Genomic DNA, 11,190 nt, shown 5'->3' with positions numbered 1-11,190 from the left:
CAATGCCTCTCCTAACACAAGTGCTCTAGCAGCATCCGATATCGTCTTATATTAGTAGGCTGCAGCCATCGATCTCTTCGCGTGCTAGTCACATCTGTATAATCCCATCCGCCGTGTTGTTACCGTGGCGGAGCTGTCGTAGCTCTCAAGCCAAATTGAACGAGTCAGAACATGGAGGGCGCTTGAATTCTATACTACATGGTCAAGAATATAGGTCACGGAATAGCCTGAGAGCTTTCTTTCTTTTTTGATCAATACTCGGATTCTCCACGAGCAATGGCTGCAGAATACGCACAAATTTAGAATTAGGCTTGCTTACATTTTCCCATTGGCAAGCTCTTGTCTACCTACCAAAGGTCTTGACGGCCGCGTAGAAGCATTTTCTGCAGTTCTTCAAGTGACATGCCCCTCTACGCTTGAAGCAACGAGCTGTATTCCATATGGTAATGTGTGCCCTCCTCGATATTCCGGAGCAGCACAATAGTTGCTTCCATCGGTATTTACAGAACTTCAGTGTACCCGCCGTGGTTGCTCAGTGGCTATGGTGTTGGGCTGCTGAGCACGAGGTCGCGGGATCGAATCCCGGCCACGGCGGCCGCATTTCGATGGGGGCGAAATGCGAAAACACCCGTGTGCTTAGATTTAGGTGCACGTTAAAGAACCCCAGGTGGTCAAAATTTCCAGAGTCCTCCACTACGGCGTGCCTCATAATCAGAAAGTGGTTTTGGCACGTAAAACCCCAAATATTATTATTATTATTAGAACTTCAGTAAGGCTTTTGTGTAATCTAGGTGTTTGCTTTCTCAGGGTTGTTCGATCCCGGCTGCGGGGATACATTTCGATCAGGGCAAAATGCAAATACAATGTTGTACTTGAATTTAGGTGCACATTAAAGAACTCAAGGAGTTCAAAATTAATCTGGAGTTCCTCACTACGGCCTGTTTCATCATGGTATTGACATCTAAAATTCAAGGTTTCAATATAGCTTTATGGTGACAGTGTGCTCGTCTAACCTGGTAAGCGCTTTGTGCAGAAAAAAAATACGAGCAGGAGTAATATTGAATATTTAATGCTTTTCGCAGAAAAAGAAAGAAAGAAAGCGCACGACATACAGAAATATAAGTTAGGAACGGCTACAGTGACGTAGGCCTTTGACTTATATTGAAGGACCGGTTAGTTGTCGAAGAAAACATAAAGGTGTGCCTTTATTTCAAACGCATAGCCTGTTGCCTGCTAAATAAAGATTCAGTATCAGTCCGTGGATTTACCAGCGAAGTCGTGTATGTGCGCCCCTTAATGGTGAACTATCCATTGTCGTGCGTCAAATGCCGTATGCGCATAAATGGAAGGCGAAGCTCGACTAGTCGCTCCTCCACGATTTTCAGCTTCGGAAGATAATGAGGCACCGTGGAGTATACCCATGTATTGTTGCAAAACGTGGCACGACACCTCTTACTAACGAATACCGGCACGTAAAGCAGGCACGCACCTCACCGCACTTCGAGGGCACACTCTCCTTCACCGTAGTTAAGGGGCAGTGCGTTGGTCAACGTCCCGCAGTGCAGTAAGCGTTGTGAGGTCACTCGAAAACCACAAGCGGTCACACAGAGCAAGAGGCCACACAAAATTGGTTTCCCACAAACTCCCTCTGAAACCCTGGGCGTTGCTCCGGTGAAACGTTCTAAGTTTGCGGGATCAGGGCCACATGGAAATTTCACATTTCTTTCTGCTTCGCGGTCCTGGCGGGCAGCAAGCTTACGCGACCACCACCACGGGAGGGCGGAAGGAAAGTAAAGGAGATACGCAAGCGCTCCGAACGCCGACAAAGAGCGGGCGGTGCTAATGAAGACACGGCCGACGCGGGTCAAATTGTAGTATCTGTTCTTATCACTTTAATATCATGAACGGGTTGTATTTGTATCAAAGATATTAAACATATTTTTACAAGTTGACGGAGTGCTTGAAGACTGCTTCACCTCCACCAGGGGTTGGTCCGGTTTGCACTGTCTTCGGGATCGGCCCATGGTTTTAGGTCTACGGACATCGATGTCCTGGAAACTAGCCATATACAACTTCGCTGTAAAGACGACTTACGACACTCATACCTTAGTGGCGTCGGCATAGTGCACTGAAGACAGAGAAAGAAAACATCAGTAGTCATGAAGAGGAGAAAAATCACACGTCATGCCACTGCTGTGAAGGATGATTACCATCGAAGCTGTTGGGCACACGACATAGAGGTGACACAGAATTTAGATCAAAGGTATAAGCAAATTTTATTTCTGTTATGTGGCGAAGTTGGTCATCCCCGAAGAAAGACACACGTACACACACACACTTTTATTTTTATCGGTGGTCCCCGCCGTGGTTGCTCAGTGGCTATGGTTTTGAGCTGCTGAGCACGAGGCAGCGGGATCGTATCCCGGCCACGGTGGCCGCATATAGATGGGGGCCAAAGGCGAAAACACTGGTGTACATAGATTTAGGTCACGTTAAAGAACCCCAGGTGGTCGAAATTTCCGGAGTTCTCCACTCCGGCGTGCCTCACAATCAGAAAGTGGTTTTGGCACGTAAAACTCCATAATTTAATTTTTTTTAATCGGTGGTCTTGATCAGTGGTACACGAACACGCACGCACGCACGCACCTACGCGCGCACACACAGACAGACATACACACACATTTATTTTAGATTTATTTTAGATCGGTGGCACACGAACGAACACACACATTTTCTTGATCGCTGTGCCTTAGTCGGTAGTCTTAGTAGGACTATGTTCGTATGATTCGCTTCTTTCTATGCAAAAGCTTGCACGTCTCATGACTTCGATATGCATTAATTTTCTGGATCAGTGGTCATCCTGACGCTAGATACTCGCACACATTCTCGTATCACCTCTGTTATTAAATGCCTAAGCATCTCTAAGCCTACCCAACGAGAAATTTGTCAGTCCCGTAAAGCAATGAATGGCTGATACCCCCGTAAGCAAGCAAAAAAAGAGATACCTGAGAGTCCACTGACATTGAAGATGTTGCCTATTGATAATTAATCTACTGAAGATACATATGCAAGTGATGAGATATATACGCTTTTGATGACGTGATGACGTGATCTTGCACAAATTTAGGGAGCTGTTTTGAACACGCAGATTTGTTGAAGCACACGAAAAATCCACGGAACCCTAGCCATAAACAGCTTCGCTGTAAAATATACCTCCACCGAAATTTCGCGAAACGTACACTAAACATCACACGTCATGAATGTCAAAATCACATTTTTTTCATAACATGCAAGCCGAAACAAAAGTCTAGCGCCGTGCTATAGACGGCACATAATTGTGTGCTCAACAGCTCACGGCGCCTCTGTCGTTGGAAGAGCGCCAGCATGCCTAACGGCGCCAACTTCAAGGAGTAAGAGCTCTTTATCTGCCACATGAACGCATTGCTGTACCCAAATCAAGTCCTCATTCCTCTGAAATTAGGTTCTGGAATATGGGCAGCCGAAATTTTGTTGGAAGACTCAAATTAGCGACCATTCAAGCGTAAATGCCAGTGATGTGAAATCAATCATCAGCATATCTTCAGGCGGCTATGTTAAGAGGCCGGAGTTGTTCCCTGTGCTTAACTCTATTTCACCGAGAAGCATATTTCCTCCAAATACTGCAACATTTGATGCACAACGCAGAACTGCAAATATGTTACTCAGTAGGCTAGTTGCTTAGCAACCTAGAGGTGGGTCCATAATACGAGCCCCTCGGTGGCCCTTCTTCTCGTTCCTCCATCAGGAGTAACTGTGACCATGCGCTGGGTTTCGGAATCGCAGGGCGCAGATACAGTGCCGCAAAAACTTGTGTAGAGCGCGGGTACGGTGTGCTTCAGGGTGTGTCAGCATTTTCTGTCGCACGCAGTTCTGGTTCAAGAACTGCTTTATTTTCTGCGCATGCGCTGCCAAACAAACTTGTCGACCAAAGTTGACGGCCGCAGCGGTAAGTGACGATACATGCGTGGTGATAAAACACCACTTTCTTGCACCTGATTAACCGGTGCTGTGGCTCTCTTCTATGAGTAGGCTAGTTGGGTTTGACCTACGCAATACAATGAATATAGAGACGCGCGAGCAGCACCGGGCGGCCGGCTTGGCTACGCATGTTCAATAGGAGCGTAAGCCGACTAGAACAAGCTGCTCCTGCGGTGGAGGAACAACGAAGCGTACCGCTCCCGCGCTCGAGACAAATGTAGTAAGTGTTGTACATACATTCTGCCACAGTCAAGCAAATGGTACTCTCTTCCCGAACCCCTGCATCGACCGGCGAGAGCTCTTAGGCAAGGGTGAGCTGCCAACAGCACTTTTTTTATACTTGTCTTCTGCAGCTTTATCTCTTGGTAGTGTTTAAGATCTTGACAAAGCGGTCAAACACAGCGAATGTAGAGACGCCATTCAACGGTGGGGAGATGGGCCCAGGGCAGGTGTTTCAAAGTGAACTTTTCGATGCCGTCGGTCATCACTGAGCCGAGAACAAACCGGACCTCTTTTTTTTTCCGCTTGCGCTTGTTTCCCAACCATCTGCCCTCTTCACAATGACGCTTCGTACGCCACTTGGGACTTTTGAAAAATATAGCTGCCTTCAAGCTTGCCTTTTGCACTTCCTTACTTCACTTCGGTTCTCCATCATGCACAGTACATTTAATACGGTTGCAATCGCTTTAAACTGCCTTTCAATTTTTACTTGCCTGCCCAACTCGACCATTCATCAGTTTATTGGTTCATATCCGTGTTTTGGCGCTCTTTCTTTATTTTTTCATCATTCCATCAGTGTTTGCGTGCTCACTTTTATGCTTTTTGAGTTTTCCTATCACTTTCAGTTATCCTGTACCAACGAAGCTGTTTACACTTGACACGTCAATTTTATTTCCTTCTAGATACACTGGCAGCACTGAATATTCTACTACAATGATTTCGGTGTTCAGTAGTGGCAAGGTTTCACTATATCATAATGCAACGCGAACTTTCTCCGGTGTTTTGCGCATGAGCCTTTTTCTCGAAGGAAGATTAGCATCGTGTTTTGTTTTGAGTGCGTTCTTGTGTGCTAAAGTTACAAAGTCTTTTTATCAATGCTATGTCGTGAGTGCAAAACCAAGTGGCTACAAAAAAATAAAAAAGAGCTGTGCTTCATTCTTTTCGGTGTTTTGCACGCTATATTCCTTTTTGGGATTTCATGCGTTTTGTATATTAAAATCCTCTATTCTTTATGAGCTTTGTAGGAACAAACATTTTCAGAAAGCAACTTTAGGGATTTCTTTATCTTGTTTTGAAGTCTGAAAAGAAAGCCAGGCAGTGCAAATACCTACTCTAGTATATACCCTACGCCTGCTGCATTTAAAAGCAATTTCAAAGACAAATAGAGATGGCGCGTGAAAAAGAAGCACCTGTGGGGTGTCACCAACCAACTACGATGCCCGATGCAGTGGTGTCATAAAAGCGTATTGGCTCTAGTACATGGTCATAATTCGCCAAATTGATGCACCCGCCACGCTAACGAAAAAAATTTAGAGGGATCTCGGACCAGTAAGTTTTGTTTTGTGTTGCACATGTCCGTGGATTCAAATAGAAATTTCTTCCACTTCACGGCCACTTCATACGCCTCTCCCTGTCTCCTTACAGTGTACTTAGTTTTCTCTCTGTTCACAGGTTACTCTATGCAACACGAGTGTGTGCCAGCGCTTTATTTTCATGTTCGTGTGACGACCTTTGGCCTCATAGACTCGTTCGCTCAGTCATCAAAATGGGCCACGTACTCGCGACGCGTACGCGCGCTGAGAGGAGTCAGCGCTGAGCTACCGCAAACAGCAACGATTCACGCTGTCTCACCCCCGCATAAAGGAGTCATCGTGGCTCGCCCTGATGTCTCTCCTCTTCGTCCCAGCTGCAAGTTCCACCCTCAACTAAATTTCCGCACCAAGCCCCGAACAATTGCATTCTGGCGTGGAGAGGCAAGAAATTTCTTTGCATTCTTTCTTTCTTTGCTTTCTTCGCTTTCTTTTCCTTCTTTTCTGTCTTTCTTGATTCCTTCTTTTTTTCTTCCTTTAGTTCACTCACGCCTCGCCATCGATTCTCTTGCACGATTTGCGCTGAACAGCGCGGCGGTACCAACAGACAAGAAAGGAGAAACTGCCCCGTTGGCGAAAATTGGGGAACTGTGACGAAAGCCAGTTAAGCTATCGCGATGTCAGCAAAAAAGTGCGACACCCTTCGTCGCTGTCACCCGCAGTTGGCGTCTCTGCTTCGGGGCTAGGGCAGAAAAAGTAAGGGGAAGTGAATACTACATTTCCCCGCCTATAAGCTGCGCCGTAGCTTCGGCTTTCGCAGCGTGGTACTCACTGCCGGTACAGTCTGCGTCGAAAGTTTACGCCGTATTTCGACGGGCGCGAAATGCAAAAACGCTCCTGTAGATTTATGTGAATGTTAAAGAACTCTAGGCGGTCAAAATTATGCTGGAGTCCTCCATTACGGCGTGCCTCATAAAATGTTTACGAAGTGTCGGCTCCGCAAAACAAATGAAAGAAATTTGAATTTTCGAGCAGTTTCTGACCGCGGCCACTAAAATCGCAAGACACTGTTGGCATATGCTAGTAGATGCTGAAAAATCTGAATGTCAGGCTACGTGCTAAGGGTGCAGAGATATTCAGCCATTTCCGAGGTCCCGTGTTCCGTAAACTTTTCACGTAGACTGTACTTTATTGCAAATTTTTGCTACCTTATTTTATATTTTTGAACCTATACACAATGCTAGATTCTTTTTAGATGTATATACGCCTTTTTTTATTTAGAATAGTGCGTTTCTATCTCAAAGAACATAGCATCACCTAGCAAGCGGGGGGTAAGTTAACGAATGGGGGGGGGGGGGGGGGGGCGTACAAGTGTGCTCACATCACACAGGAAGAAGCAGGCAAAAGCAGTCACTGAACGTAAATTAGTCGTCCTCTTTAAAGAAGAATGCTTCTCTCGTTCTCTCTAAATTAATGGAACAGCGCTTCACACATGAACGTCTGACTGCGCGAAGTACTATTACCAAGTTCCTCGAATAACTTCTTTTGCGAGTCGTACCGAGAATAAATAAACACAGTAAAGAATGCCTGGACGCAAAATTTATTACACTTAGCAGCAAGACCCACTTCTCTTCGTAATACCCCCTTACCACTCAGGCAAGCATTCGATCAAACAGAGCGCACCACTCGTGTACCATCCGAGAAAGAGCGTTAAACGAGCGATTTGCATACATTTCCTGCACGTTACGCCGCAGTCAGAAGCTGGAGGCTTAGGCTTCTATCAGTATGTAGCAGACCACGAGGCGAAGCCAGCGAAAGAAACAGACCACGGGCGTCTCCTCGTTTATTTACCCACGTTTTCTCTTTCTATACAGCGCCTTCCCTCGCATAGCGACTGCAGGTAGCTAAGCAGAGCTGCAGTCAGGTGCACTTTTTGTTATTTTTTCTCGTTTAAATAGCATCTTCAACACTGCTTTTCGTCCGTTTCCTGCGTTGTAGCTGGTAATGATGACCGCCATCTCTTATCGTTAGAGAAAGTTTGCCATGCATGCCGTAACTCGCGATGAAAACCGCTGTTTGTTTAGCATGTTTGTTTCAACGGTGTGGTGCGAGCAGTAAATTGCGGGCTTAGGCCAACATGATTGTTGATTTAGTTAGTATTTCTATGTTTAAGCTTATACGGCCGATAATACTACTATGCTTATTCGTATAGCTGTCCACTAATTTCCTATCGCAAGTGATGATTCGCCTTTGGGGGAAGACTGCGACTTTTTTCTCACCTGTTTGAATATGGGCTGGTCTGCAGTATTGTAGAAATAAATAAAACAAGTAGATTAAACTACGGCTTAAAAGGAAGGTACCGTAGGCTGCCGGAAACAAGCCTGAAAGGAACAATCTCTCTGTCACATAGATTGTACGTGGATGGTGTAAAATGCACAACCAGTTCGTAGATTCCTGGTTATAACTGTCGAGCCAGCCCGGTGACATTAATCCTCTCGTCGATACAACCATTCAGCGACGCACGCCTGCTGGCTGTTCGGCGACAGGGAAAATAACGATAGAGAATTCCTCCCGATTAGGTCGAGAAGCAGAAGCACTGTGTGTGCTGGAAAAGGCCTGCATGAACTGGAAGAATTACGGAAGTGTGGAGAATTATACGCCACAACCATGAGTGGCACTGGTTAACTCTTCCAAGGCTATATAGGCTAAGTGCACAAACAAGAGTGTCCATCTAAATTGGCAAGGGCATAGAACGCAGCAGCTTTATTCGTCGCGAATTGTACGGGGAATGTGGAGTTTGATGGTTTGGCTCCCACCGGCGGCAACTGAATTATCGCTCTTTTATTTCGATTTACGTGATTCGTTCTATGTTTCGATATATTAAAACAAAGTCGGAAGCCGATTCAACCGCTAGTTGATATCGATGATAGACAAGGTCTTTCTGGGCGAGTTGTGGTTGAAAATTCAGGGCATTCACAGCACACGGCACTCTATCTAGTCACCCCTCGCATGAAAGGAGTACGAGTAGCGTCCGAGTGCTTAAATTTATTGAATGCGCCATCGCCGGCCTCGGCCCACAAATTTAGCTTGCCCATGCCCACGAGAACGACTTCAGGCTGCAGTACCATCATTATCGCCCTACATTTTTGATTGCACTATATCCGGGATCGGCACAGGAAATCGGTTAGAAACAGATACTCCCGATACAGAAAAGTTGACTAACTCACCAAGGAAGACATTGTGTTCCAAAAAACAGTTACTTTCACACACACTCTCTGCTTTGCTTCATGGTCTGTAGGTGTCGTAAGTCTTGTACATGTACAGTCGAGTGCAAATGTTTAGAGACGATGGCATCAGGTAAAAAAAAATAATTTCTTATAGCACAGCCTTGCAACGTGAAGCTGCATAACTGCATTACGCTGGTCATATAGTCACAAATTCCATCTTTTATGGCTAGCCTGCGAAGAAAAAAAAAAGTGTAGCGCATCTGTTCCTTAAACTTTTACACTCGACTATACGTTTGTAATGATAAAGAAAACTAGAATGGCCGTCCTGGAACGTAATTTTATGATGCGACGAGGAACTGAAATGCAGTAAAGTCGGCGTCACGTTACTAAGTTGCTCGACGCCATCTTACGCAGTACAGATAGACGCCGTTTACCGAATACCGAATCGCTTAAGTAAATTAGGTGTTATAGGCATGATATAACTGTCGCGTGCGAAATGATGTCAGTAAAAATCGCAGCGTATAACGACGTAAGCAAATTCATGCATTCTGAGTTAACGAAATAACTCCTAAACAAACAGTAAGATTTCTCTCTTTGATTCCTGGGAGTCTATACGTACAAGTGGGTTCTGCCTAGGCTCTTGTCGTAACACAAAGTGTCCACGGCGTCGCCTCCAAGTGTTAACGTACCACATGCTTTTGTGTTTATAAATATTACTTTGAGCAGAGCCCCACTAAGAACAAAACTGTAGTGTGACTGTTTTCAAATGCTCTAACTATCAAGGCACTCGCAGTACTTCTTCCAAAGACGGCCCGAAGATTATGAAATAATTTCTTGTGCTCAAACAAATGGTTGGGGACAATTCAAACCAGAAGAAGACCTCTGAAACAGTGCGTAGACCTCATACACTCATACGTGAGGACCGTAGACGGTCCTCACATACGAGTGCGGCTGCTTCCAAAAATGCGTTACCTATTCAGGTAACGATGTCACCTGCAGTTCCAAATGCATCAAACGCTAATACTGGACAGCTGAAAACTCCGAAACGTGTATCTTCAAATGAATGGCGATTGCATCCAAGCAGACGACCTATTGAAGAGCAACAGCAGGTGCAGTATCCACTGTAGCAAGCTGCTACATCGTATGAGGAACGACATGCAGATCAGCAAGTGGTATCGCTACTGCGATTCTTAATGAATGCCATTCGCATGTTGCTGAACAACATATACACAACGTCAGCCAGAAGTGCACTGGAAGAACTGGACACACTATGTCCAGTGCTGGCAGCCCTTGAGTAAAGCATGGCTCACCATGGGTTACGCCATGGTGTACCATGGCGTACACGCACCGCTGATTTCCGGCGATCCGTGTACGCCAATTTTCTCATCATCATCATCTGCGAGCCAAACTTATCGAACTCAATCAGGCTACCCGGCTATGAATCATTTATGTCGCCAACTATTCGCGAAAACAGCAAAGGACCTCAATAATATTATTCAGCCTTTGCCGTGTTGTGACGGTAGCCAATACGTATGCTTAACAGTAAAGAAGAAAAGACTTATTGTTACTGTTGTGGGGGCCTACCTATCACGATCAAGTAGATTTGATTACAAAAGATTACGAGATATCATGCCAACATATCCTGCTCCATGAATTGCCATTGGGGACTTTAACGCTCATCATTCACTATTCGAAAGTACGAAAACCAACGGGAAAGGTAGACTTGTCATCTGTCGCCTCCGACAGCGAAATCTAGCTTTTATAAACGGCAGTCCTATATTTCTATGTTGCTCCACAAGGAACAGCTGTCTTCCCTTGGCCTTCGTCTCACGAAGTCTTGTCGAGCGTATTGGATGGTTTACGGACATTAAAACGCACTGAAGTGACCATTTTCCAACGTCAAGAACAGAGTACTTTCCTCTTCCAAGTCAAATGATACAATCCAAAGAGTGGAATGGCCCCAATTACGGTCTGTTATGGAAGACAGCTGTCAGGATAATTTACTACATAACTTGGAAGACACAATCCAAGAGCAAAGTAAAAGACAATACGCGTACTCTAATGTCCTCTTCGAAATTCACTGAATTTGATATAGAATTAGAGCGACATAGATATGCTGAACATTGATACCGACGCATGAAGTAAATGTAGGATCTGCAGAGAGCTAGACGCCTGCAAAATAAGATCCGGCGCCAGTTAAATAAGTTGTAGTAACACCGCTGGACTGCTTGCTGTGAATCGCTAGACCCTCGTAAGCCTCTATCGCACATACGGAGGAACGTGCGAGGGCTTAGGACACCACCCGTAAAGTGGTCTCCATTCAAGGCTCTGACCCTCTTCCAACAGTGGCCAGATATTTATGTCGCAGAAGACTTCTGTGCCAGATTATCCGGGCAACTCACAGCTTCCAACAACTT

General features: G+C 45.4%; 1 pseudogene; it reads left to right on the top strand.

The window, feature by feature from the left end:
- Window positions 1-1,848: 1,848 nt before the first annotated feature.
- On the top strand, window positions 1,849-2,029 carry LOC142583778 (U2 spliceosomal RNA; annotated as a pseudogene).
- Window positions 2,030-11,190: the final 9,161 nt, after the last annotated feature.

This window comes from Dermacentor variabilis, chromosome 5 (genome assembly GCF_050947875.1).
Source record: "Dermacentor variabilis isolate Ectoservices chromosome 5, ASM5094787v1, whole genome shotgun sequence".
NCBI lineage: Eukaryota > Metazoa > Arthropoda > Arachnida > Ixodida > Ixodidae > Dermacentor > Dermacentor variabilis.
Note: the sequence above shows the minus strand (reverse complement) of the source record. Positions and strands in the feature narration are given on the sequence as shown.